The 11613-nt window shown below is 44.7% G+C and overlaps 2 long non-coding RNA genes across 4 annotated transcripts; one reads left to right on the top strand and one right to left on the bottom strand.

The window, feature by feature from the left end:
- Positions 1-18: 18 nt before the first annotated feature.
- LOC146437893 (uncharacterized) lies at positions 19-2968 on the top strand. The gene is made up of 4 exons (XR_014851583.1): positions 19-635; positions 2183-2252; positions 2573-2781; positions 2840-2968. It is a non-coding gene; the product is annotated as an uncharacterized LOC146437893 (long non-coding RNA).
- On the bottom strand, positions 1542-7954 carry LOC146437892 (uncharacterized). 3 transcript variants are annotated; one of them, XR_014851585.1, is made up of 4 exons: positions 6437-7954; positions 6115-6298; positions 3610-4143; positions 1542-3507 (listed from the first exon to the last, which is right to left on the bottom strand). It is a non-coding gene; the product is annotated as an uncharacterized LOC146437892 (long non-coding RNA). The 3 variants fall into 3 exon arrangements; XR_014851584.1 differs by having other exon boundaries at positions 6115-7954; XR_014851586.1 differs by having other exon boundaries at positions 1542-3407; positions 3899-4143; positions 6115-7954.
- Positions 7955-11613: the final 3659 nt, after the last annotated feature.

The raw sequence follows: 11613 nt of genomic DNA, 5'->3' as shown, positions 1-11613 counted from the left end.
TGTGTCACTAATTGTATCACTAATTGTATCCCTAATTGTATCTTCTTTTCTCTCCCTTCCATATTCATCGATGGAAGTTTCTTGAAGGTGAGTTGACGTTTTACAGTTGATAATGGAATTGTCCTAAACACAGTTGTTATTTTTTGTTTGGTTTTTTTTCGGCAGGGTTTGAAACTCCCTTTAGCAAAAGGCAAAGGACAGTGCTAAAGCTTCTGGCCTTTGCCTTAATGAATCCAATCTGTTTCTCATAGCCACTAGCAGACACAGTAGGAAGTCCCTGCAATAAAAGTTGTAGCCTAATACTTATGCAGAAGGAACTTCAATTTGATGATACTTTCTGTAAATGTAATTGACTAGTGATTGAATAAATGGCTGAATAAGGTCCATTTAAAATAGGAACCGTTACAGACTATATAATAACTCATTCCAGGGGTAGTTCCAGGGAGAGAGAGAATAATATATCTAACTTAAAAAAATTAAATTACAGTGCGTGAACAACCAAGCAGAAATGTTACACTGAACAGACACGAACAGGCGGGCAGCTCTGGTATTGGACCAAGAGCTAATGCTGTGCCTGTGGCTCGTCCAGCACCTGCAGAACTGGAATCAGATGATGAGGGATCTACAAGTTCAGAGTACGTAAGGCTCATGCCCTACCTAACACTGAATTTTATGCCTTTCTTTTGTGTATAGGACTAAGTTATACTGCTATGCCTGGTTTATCTTGGAAGCCTTCCCTTACTCTACTGATTTCCCTCCTTTTCCCATGTTGCATGATGATCAAATGATGCCATTTGCATTTTGGGAGAAAAAGGCAGCCTAAGACAGATGTACAACTTTGCGCACAGCCTTAGAGTTGGGGGTATGGCAAGGAAGGGGGATTGGTCACAGGCCGTAGCTCATCATGTATTGCATTTACTTTTTCTGACAAGCTCTAGTAGCGATGTTAGATATGGAAATACTTCCATTGTTATCTGTAAGGCTTGGTATCGTGGGACTGGCAGGCAGCAGCCAGGCCAACTGCAGCAGAAATTCGCTGCTTTTTCACACATGGTGCCAGTTGGCTGCCTTTCTCCTGGAGCTGTAGCTGTTCTTCCCAAGGTAGACTTGCACACAGACTGTTGTGGAGGCCATGCTTTTATGGCCAGTCCCAAATGTCACAGAGCCTTGATATGTTTGCATGTGTGATGGGGATCTTGCAGTTCCAGCTGGGTGCCTGCAAAGTAAAATCCCCATTCTGCAGAGAAATAGCAAAGTCCTGCTGTAGGAGGACTCCATTAGGATAAGAAAGATGCCATGCATTAGACTAATTAAATTAAATCAGGTGTCCATGTCACTAGGGAAGATGAAGAACATGAGAATTCTGCCATAAGGTTTCCTAAAGTGGGTTGTTTTGGGGCAGGTGAGGAAAGAGACAGGTTTTGATGTGCTTTGAGCCTTTTGAAAAGGCAATGTAGGAGAGAACTTGAGTATGGAACTTTTAGGTGTCAGGTCTTAAATATGCCACGTAAAGGGCTTCTACTATTCTAAACCATGATGCATTTTGCCAATGAATTTGTAGATGTTTAATAAGTTTTGGTTGTATTATGTCTGTCAGTGAACAAATCCCACCACTTAGTTAATATATAAAGGAATACTTTGTTCCTTCAGTCTCAAACTTTTCTGTTACAGAATGTGCCTTCCTGCTCCGTTTAGGTAAGGCGGAAAGGGCTCAGTGCTGCAGCATTTAACATTGACCAAAGGCTCCTTCCTCAGGCTGCAGCTTGCCAGAGCTGTGTTACTCTGTAGTGTCAGACCTGAGTCCCTGGAATGAATATTCTGGGATGAATGGCTCCCAGAGGACAGCTGGATGTGCTTTAGTTACAAAGCTGTTATTGATGACTTGTAGGAAGTCAAAGCTGCCATACATAAACTGGCTAGTGCTAGAGACTGCTGTTGCTTCAAGTCCCAGAGCAGGGTGACTGACTGTACCTTTCTGCTAGTGAAGGCCAGGACACTCTTTCCCTCAGGACAGGGAGACACCAACTCCTCATTCCATGCAGGAAACAGACAGTAAAAGACAGCAGAGTTCTTCAAAGGAAATGTGTCATGGCTAGTCAGTACAGTTGCATGATTGTGTGAGATTTTATGTATCAATAACCATTGAAGTGTGGTGATATTAACAGCTACATGTTCTTTGTAGTTCTATTCCCTCTAGTTCACAGGAAGGAGTTGTTATTAAGTGTCCAATTTGCTACGAATTTTACTCAGAGGTAAGGATCACATGTTGTCATCCTTTCTGCTTTGTGGGATGGGGAAGGAGACAGAAGGGCAGCTGCACAAGTCAGTTGGCTGATGTGGGATGGTGGGGGCAGCTGGCTTATAGCACAGCCCTTGCTGTGACGCTCCACGAGTCACTTCTTGGTGGTGAATGTAGAGTAAGAAACCTTTGCCAGGATGGCATTGGCAGATCTGAGTCCCTCGTTATTCTGACTGATTGCAGATGCTCTAGATTCTCATTTGCCTGGTGCCAACAGAGCAGCAAATCCGAATTCTTTCCTCCCAATACATGTTGTGGTTTTCTTTCTTCCAGATTATGGCAAAAGGGCGAAATCTTATGTCAACCCTGTGTGGCCATATCTTCTGCAGCAGGTGCCTCCCCATTGCGCTTTTGAATGCCGAAGTGTGCCCAACCTGCAGGATGATTATTGATCCAGGAGAATACCATCTCATTTATTTATGAAGACTTCTGCTTCTTAGACTCAGATGGATCCTGAAGAATAGGCCGTGTTGCTTCTTTATGTATATAGTTCTTCAAGTTGTTTCTTTAGGAATATAGTTCTTCAAGTTGTTTCTTTAGGAATATAGTTCTTCGAGTTGTTTCTTTAGGAATATAGTTCTTCATGTTGTTTCATTAGTTATATTGTTCTTCCTGTTCACCGTTCCATTGTTGCTGAATTCAATTCTAAATAAAGTTTTGATTGTTCTAGATATAGTCTATCTGCTCCTCTATGTCGGACTCTGCTGATAGAAAGAGATGTTGTTTAACAGGTGGAAATAAGGCTCTTGGTTTGACCAGTCAGAAGCTCATTCTTTTCATCACACTGTAGTAATTGCCTTGGGGCAAATATGCTAAAGACATAAGCTTTGTAGTTCTTGTGGCTAGCATGTGTTTTATGGGGAAAAAGAAACAGGCCCTCCTTGGGGTGTGAGGCCTTGTATTTCTCAGGACAGACTCTGGGGGATGTTTTGGTGAAAATGTCATGATTTCGGTGCTCTGAAGATTGAAAGAGCAGCACGTTGTACACACATGCAAAGCAAACAGTTTTCTTAGAGAATAACTTGTAGGTATCCAGACAGCTTGTTTATGGTCCAAGCTGCTCCATTATGTCATGGTTAAAAGGTTCCATTGATGGCTGCCAGGTCATCTGCCAGCTCTCTGAAGCTCTTCACCCTTCTAAAAAGCCTGTAAGCTTAAGGACAATCATAAGAATATAGATGTGTAGACTGCTGTGTTCAACACTTCGTCTGTAAAACAGAAGACAGAAGTAACTAGTGAGGTAAGGAAATAAAACAACCGCCATGAGCATCACCATCACTATAGTCATCATCACCATCACCATCATTTACCTTTCCTACTGCAAAAGCAAATTGTCTCCAGAGATGAGGAGCCAGTAGCACCTCCTAGATCCAGGGTGCTGACGTGGGCTGGCAGCAAGTGGCCCCATCCAACAGAGGGAGATACATGGACACGGCCAATGAGTGCCAATGGCATGTAGCTGTCCATATATTTGGGAAGAAGCATCATGCTGAAGGCACACACATCTTTAACCAGCTGCAGAGCTAAGTGAGACCTACACTTCCCAAGCTCTTGTTTCAGTGCTGGTGAACATCTGCATCTGCCAGCTGGCCGTGGTACTTCACAGCTCAGGGGCTGCTGCTGCTGAAACATCCTTCCCTGCGTGGGGAGCCCTGCACAGGGTTCATCTCGCATTTACCCTTGAAAAATTGTTCTATTTCATCAGCAGAGTTTTCACTTCCTGGGGATGGAAACCCCAGAGAGAAATAAACCATCGCAGACATCGCTGCCTACCCACCACCACTGCATGTGGTGCACCCAGGGTTCATCTGAGGGCATTTGCACTCAGAATGCCAAATTTCTTGCTGCTTGAGGAGAAAGGGAAAAAAAAAAAAGATGGTTACCTTTTCACACTGACGTTTCTAGTCTCTCTGGATTAAAAGATAAAAGTTTGCTGCAAGTTGTCCAATACAAAAAGCACTGCTTCCTTTTGTAAAGCAACTTTTAAACAGGTATCTTTAGGATAGGAATCCTATAGTTCTCTGCTGCAATTTCTGAATTTCATAGGTGGTATATTTGGAAAGCTGTGCTTCTACTTGTTCCAGCAGATCCAAACCACTGCTTTGATTTTGTTAGCTTGCATTGTTTTACACCTGCTCCAGAAGTTTTCAGTGTTTCTCTGGCACTTTGCTGTGGTGTGCTGGAAATTGCAAGCCAGCTTAGCTAAAAACAGATGCATTTTGATTAATATGGGACATGAAAGCAAATTACATGGGAGTGGTTGACGGGGCAGTGATGCTCCAAGGTGGTGAGAGGCAGTTTTGGAGGCTGATGTAACAAGTTTGCCTGCCAAATATTTCTGGTAAGGCACCTGCTGTCACATAGCTTCAGGTAAGCCACAAAACCATGGAGGGGTGAACAATTAAAAAATTAAGTTAAATTTAAATAAATTTTTAAAAAAACCAAAATAAAACAGGATTGGTGTACATTATTCCAATATTAGTCTCTAAAAAGATGACAGGCCCTTGCAACTTCCCTTGGTTTCTATTTCATTTACAGGACTTCAGGCCTGAAATGTGTTTCCCTGGACATTAAACCTGCAGAGCAAAACAGGAGTGAGCCTTGGATGGCTTCTGTCTCTGTTCCCACCACAGGCACGTGCCATGCCTCAGCAACGTCATGAGCTTTCATTCTCATTTTTTCCCTTGGAAACCTGGGAATAATGTTACTCCTTTTTTTCTTTTCAAAAACACAGACTCGAAGTATTCATGTGCTCTGTTGAAAAGAGCTCTCTCAAAGCCGTGAAATTACTTGATCCATAATAGTTAGGGTTTCTTCTTCCCTGAACATGACCTCGAATACCTGAAATTCTTTCTCCAGTACCTATGGTCATTAACTTTTCCTTCTTTTGCTCTACCAGGTATGCTGTTTATACTCTTTGCTAATGCCTGCTGCTTCCAACACACAGGGGAAAATAACTAATTTAATATGTCAGACACAGCTATGGAAAATAAAAACCATATGTGCCTAATGACTGAGGCTCAGCTAAAGTTAGTACATTGTCTTTGCACTGCAGCTGAATCCTAATGATTCTGTTCCTAAAATCAGCACATTAGGTGTCCTCATATAATGAGGAGGGAAATAAAAAAAGTCTGGAATATTTTAAACCAAACATTTCTGGATCTTGAAGTCTCCTCCATTCTGCAATTCATGGCAAGGCTCAGAAAACTGCAGTTTTTTCAGACAAGTCTTTTTCCAAGTGCAAGAAAACAAAACTTTTTCTCTCCTCTTCAGACCCACACCTCTGCCTTGCAGTCCCTCAGAGACAGCTGCAATATTATCAGATCACCTGGTGCAGTTCAGGAAAATATAGAAGGCCATGTGCTTTAATTTCCTTCTCCCAGAGCACACACAGTTACATAAATACACATCTGCGTGGCCCAGGGATGCAGGAACCCCACTGACTTTTTCAGTGTCCTCCTCCTTATACTTTGAATTTAATTTATGAGCTGTGTGGAGGTAGAAAACTGAGTGTGTGCACAAAGGACCACCACAGCTGACCCAGCCCTACTGTGTTGAAATGGGCAGCTCTTAACAAAGCCACATGGAGAAAGGCAGGGATGTGTTTTCCAGACTACAGGTGGCACAGGGATGACTTCTGTGAAAGTTCTTCCAAGGAGGATATAATGCACACCCTACCAAGGGGACAATCCCCAAACAGCTCATTCCATCACTGATCTATAGGCACAGGAATATTGTTTCTTTGGAACTTTGAAAGCCCAGACCAGAGATACAGAGTTATTTGTACTCTTCATTTATCAAAAGCCATCCCTTACCTTTGCTCCCAAGACACTGCATGAAGCAGCAGATTGGCCTCCTCCCCACCTGTGCAGCTCCTGTTTATGCTTCTCATTCCACATTTCTCCATCCAGGGACAAGAATTCCATCACTTTTACTGTGTTGTGGTCCTGTGCATGCTACTGCTTCAGGTCAGCAAAATTTCAAAAAACAGCTAAGATGCTGTTTAAAAGAAGTGTAAAAATCATGAGCTGTGAGGAACTGTTTGAAGGGGCAAGCATCCCTGCAGATTGCATCTTGCACAGGTTTTGAGGCTGGGCACTGCTAACAGAGAGTTGGGCACCAACCTTTAACACTGACCTTAAAACGGAGTTTTGAACTGTATGTTTTAATATGCTCTGCGCTGGCTCTGTGGAGGGGGCTGGGTGGTGCCCATCACAAAGGGCTCTTCTCAGTGTGCAGACGCCTTCAGGGCTCTGTGAGAGCAGCAGGCACAACCTGGAGAGAGGTGGATGTTTTCCCCCTTGTAACACCGTGTTTTTTTCAGAAGAGGCAAAAGCAGACTACCCGAGGAAGCAGATGAAAGCAGCACCTCTTAAAAGGGAAGGAACATGGCTACAGGACAATAATTTCCCCCCTCAGCGAGACCCATTGTCATCCCGTGCCAAGGACTGGGAGCTGGAATGTACTGAACTACTGCACAGACCCCCAGCAAATCCCTCCTCCCAGTGCCCACCCCTCCTGCTCCTAAGCTGGCAGACAAGCTTGGGCAACTGAAGCAGACCCGAATATATCCAGATTTTTGGAGGATGGAAGATGCCCCAGAGCCCCCATTCTTTGCCAAGAGAACTATTTAGGAGGATGCAAGGCAGCCCCAATAACAAGAAACCTACCTGGGAGAGAGGGAGGGCAGTACATGAGGGAAAATATTCCTGGTGATTACACAGTAGTGGTGCCTAAAAGAAATTCTTGGGGTGATGGGGAACACAAATGCCTCAGGGCCAGCTTCCCTGTGGGGTGGGCACCCAGTGTCTCTGTTAGCCCCCCAGCCATGCAGAGTCTAGCACAGGTGTGGGATAGCTTGCCATGGCTCCTAAAGCACCTGACTTAAGCAGCATGAAAGTGCAGTCTGGTTCACATCGTGGCCCCGTTTATCTCCATCTCCCAGGAGTGCAGGCCAGGCCCTTCATGCAAAGCACTTGGCAGAGCTTAAGCTGTAGTGCAGTAGGATTCAGTCTTTTCTGCCCCTGTGTGCAAAGAATGCTCAGAGATTTGGGGATGTGAGGGAGCAACTTAGGGAGAGTGTGGTAAGCAAGCCCAGCAAGCCTGGGGCAGATCAGGGGTTTGCACCCAGTAGGTGCTTTCCCTCCCACCCTGCCTCTTGCTCCCTCTTCCATCAGCAGGGGCTCTGACTGACAGAGGGGAACATTTATACATTTCTGTAGCTCACCTTTGGGATTTGACCTTCAAGTTCAATCATCCTTGATGGTCAGCAGAGCAGCTGCAGGTACCTACAATCACCTCCTCTCTGCCCTTTTCATCAGGTGTGTGCTCCACTGAGGTCAGCTGCTAAACCCCAGGGAAAAAGTCTTTCTCCAGTTACTTTTTTTTCTAGTAGCAGCTCTTGGTTGAGCTTCCTAGTACTGAGTCTTCTTTGGAAATTTGCACATGGGATTTGTGAAAATAGGGCTGAAAGTGTCTGAGTGTGATCAGACTGGCTGGCATGGGACACCTATGGTCACAACCTAACCTGCAGCACACAGCACTTATCTTACTCTGAGAGCTGAAGGTCTGAGAGGGTTTTCCCTCTCCATGGGGTTTTTTTTTTTTGGGTGATGTGAGCAGCAGAGTTCAGCTCTGGCTCTGAACTCCCCCAGACCACGTATGGTATGCTCTTCTTCACACTTTCCTCCTCCCCTCCCCTCCCCTCCCCTCCTCTCCCCCTACCAGATAAATTCAGACAAGGTGTGCATAAGGGCTGTCAGAAGAATAACTTACAAGTATAGGAGCTAGAAAAGTCTTGAAGTGTAGAGCTGGCAGCCCTGGAAGACCTGCAGGGACTATCCAATCCATCTGGTGCTCCAGGGTGCAGAGCAAACAGGCTTTTGACTAGTTCATAACCGCAGTATATGCAAAAGGCTCAATTATTGCTTCTTAAAAAGTCCAAATTATCTCCTGGAGTCAGAGACTGACAGCCACACAGTCTCCACAGCGTTATGCATGACTGAATTTTTGCTGGCTTATTCTCTGCTGTTCTGTGCTGCCTGTAATTGCATTGCATTTTAACTGTTTAGCATCGTCAGAACTTCAGCCCCGGGGGCAGCGGAGGTGGTGAGAGCTCAATACATCAAATTACTACCCAAAGAGCAAGCAGACAAAAAGCAGAATGGTGAGGGAGGGAAACAGACAAATGAGCCGCATTCATTAGAAAAACAGCAGCCCTGACCAGGGAAGCGTCCTACTGATGTAATGAGAAAGGTGAAAGTTGTTAATAATAATAAAGAACACAGTAACACAGTTGCTTTTCTATCAGAAAGCACCAAATCTGGAGAAAATAAATGCTCTGTGGAAAGCAGAGATGAAAATCGATTAAATGCTCCTTGCCCACATAGCCCTTTCTTCCTTCCTGGTTTTATTTAGTGGGTCTTTTGTGGTGTTGAGTTCTGTAGCTGTACTGTTTAGTGCTATTCCCTTGAGTGCTGTGATGTGGCCCCAAAAGCTGGCATCTCTGTTACAGGAGGCCCGCCACACGAGGCAGTGAGGCACTTTCTCACAAGTAGGTTTATGTTTCACCCTTGTCCAGCCAGAGGTCCTGACTGCTGCTCCTCTCTTTTCCCCAAAAGATGTTGCAGGTTCAAATCCACAGGGCAGGTTTTAAAGGAAAGGTTTGTTTGCAGTCTGTCCCTCAGCACAGGGAACAACAGTAGTGGTGTAGCAGGGACAAAAGCCAGGAGAGTGGGATGGGTGTGACATAGACCCTGAGCTTGCACAAATATAGCAGAAAGTGCATCTTTGTTCTCCTCTGGAAGGTCTTCCTGTGAGAATAAAAAGGAGTGGGTGAAAAGTATGGATCATGTGCTGTTGGTGAAAAAAATTAATTTTGCCACCTGTGAGAGTCCTGAAGTGCATCAGAGCTCTTGATGGGGCTGCTCTCCTGAGGCACCTCTGTAGCTTTTACTTCAAATAACTGAGAAAGATCTCTGCAGCTTGACACCCCTAAATTACTGGACATTGTTCCAGGGAACAGGCCCAGCACAATGCAGTGGCCTCAGTGTGACAGCCACGAAATGAAGGGTTACCTGAAGAACAGCCCAGACCTGCCCACCATGGCACAGGGTCCCCATGACCCAGCAGGACCTGCTAGGTGTCCCTTATGGGCCACCAGCAGGCTACTTGTGGGTCTTTGTCCTGTCTACCTGCAAAGCCATGGGAGAAGAAGACACAAAATGATTTGGGTTGGAAGGGACCTTGAAGGTCTAGTCCAGCCCTCAAGATGAGGGCAAAGACAGAGGCACATCAACAGGTATAGCCAGCACTGCCTGCAATAAAGATGCTTGTGGTAGCAGAGAGGTTTGTCACTGTCCCAGTGCAGTCTGACAGGGAAGTGCCTCTACTTTGGCTCTCCACCCAGGGAACGTGAAGACGGAATTCTACACATGTGGATGTGATAGAACTGAGAAGATCCTTCAGCTGTGCTGAAAATTTTGAGAGTATTGACATTTCACATCAGCTGCATTCACCAGGGTTAATTAAAGCCTGTGTTTTATAGATTGCCCTTGGCCATAAACGGAAAAGCTGCCTCAATTGGAAATCAGTAGAGTAATCTTTAAGCTCTTTTATTTTATTAGATATAGAGTTCTAATTTGAAGAAATTGAGGAGCCATAATTAATGATGGCAGAGAGGTCCTGAGATATCTGCTTAAAGCTTCCTGAGGAGAGCGCTTTGCTATAGGCAGTGTGGTGGAGGTGCCCAGCATGCCAGGGCACAGCACTGAGGCTGGGGAATGCTCTGGTGAGTGAGTTCCTGGGAGCACTGCAAAAATCCAACAGCAAATCAATAGCCAGCGCTCTGCCCAAAAAATGAAGGGAAGGCTGTGAAGGCAGTGCTGTCACCGCAGGGCACAGCAGAAAAGCCTCATCCTGGGCTGCTGATGACCAAGGAGCCTCGCAGATGCTGCCAATGGCCTCCCTGTCCCAAGCCAGCCAGACTGATGTGCTTTATGCCTTTCTCTGAGTCTACAGTGCACTGGTATGCAGTGAAATGGTTCATCCCTCTTCAGTGGGGTGGAGTCATTCCAAAACCACAGACACCTTTAAGGGTTTTGGAAGGTGAAATATCCTGGCAGTGCTGCTGCTTTCCCTTGCAACAGTCTTGCTGGCAGGCTGTACAACTTTCCCACAACAAACAGACCAAGGAATATTTTTCATTCAGCTTTCTGAGCAGCGCCTGTAAAATAATTCTGTCCACTCCAGACAATGGAGTGTCAAGGGCCAGAATGATTCCTGTGATCCAATAAGCAGAATAAACCCCCAAAGACTGGCCCATTCATGAGCAGCCAACACGAGGCCCTCAGCCAAACGTGTGAGAATAAATATGTAAGTACTTAGTAGGCTAATAGGCTGCTTGTGCTTGAAAAGCACTTAATGCCTACCTCTTCAGCATCTACCTTTTAGAAATAATTATTTTCAACTTTTCTATATTGCTTTTCTCATTTCTAGACCTTTTCCCTGTAAATAATGATGAAAGTACTTTTCTTTCTGTGAGTCAAGTAAGTTACTTGATTCACCGTCTTAGAGTAGAAAGCTAATAGTCAATAGACTGCGCCACACCTTTTTTTGTGTTTGGTTGGTTCATTTTCTTCAGTGCTCACTTGTCTTGTTTGGGACTGGGTCCAAAATCCCACCAATCTGGTCACTCCCAAAATACTGCAAATCTTTTTACTGAACAGGATTAGACTCTGGGAAGAGCTCAGGGAAACTTTTCTGTGCCTGAAGATAGTGACTCGTATTCCCAAGTTGAGCAGTGCTGAAAACACTTTCTCTTGGCAAACCTGAGCCCTGCACTCTTTGCTGGCAGTGACTAATGATATCCCCAAGCCTTTGCCAGCCAATTATGTTCTTTAGTCTTGGATTGTAACATGTGGATCAGAATCATATACTTGATCTACAAACTTGTTTAACAAGTAACTCATAAGCTGAACTAATTTGTAAGCAGATCCAGTTCAATTACATTTCTGTGGGCATGTTCGTTTCACAGTGAAGCAGATGTCATTCACAGCTTTAGCAAATTAGGACACAAGGTGAAGAACACTAAATTCAGATGGGACTGTCCACAGAAGACTTAGTCAAACTTTAGTGAAAAGACTTTTACAAATGTAAATCCATTTTCCTAGTAGTCTCATATAGACAAACCTCAGAGTGGAGGACCAGCTTTGACTTTTGGGTTGTTTTTTTCTGTGCCATACTACTGACTAGAAAAACTCTAGTGGCGCTTTTAGACACATATAACAGTGGAGCTGTTGAGCCAGACAACCTGA

This window comes from Lichenostomus cassidix, chromosome 4 (genome assembly GCF_008360975.1).
Source record: "Lichenostomus cassidix isolate B80296 chromosome 4, HeHo_3.0, whole genome shotgun sequence".
Taxonomy (NCBI): domain Eukaryota; kingdom Metazoa; phylum Chordata; class Aves; order Passeriformes; family Meliphagidae; genus Lichenostomus; species Lichenostomus cassidix.
This window is presented reverse-complemented; position numbering and strand designations above follow the sequence as displayed.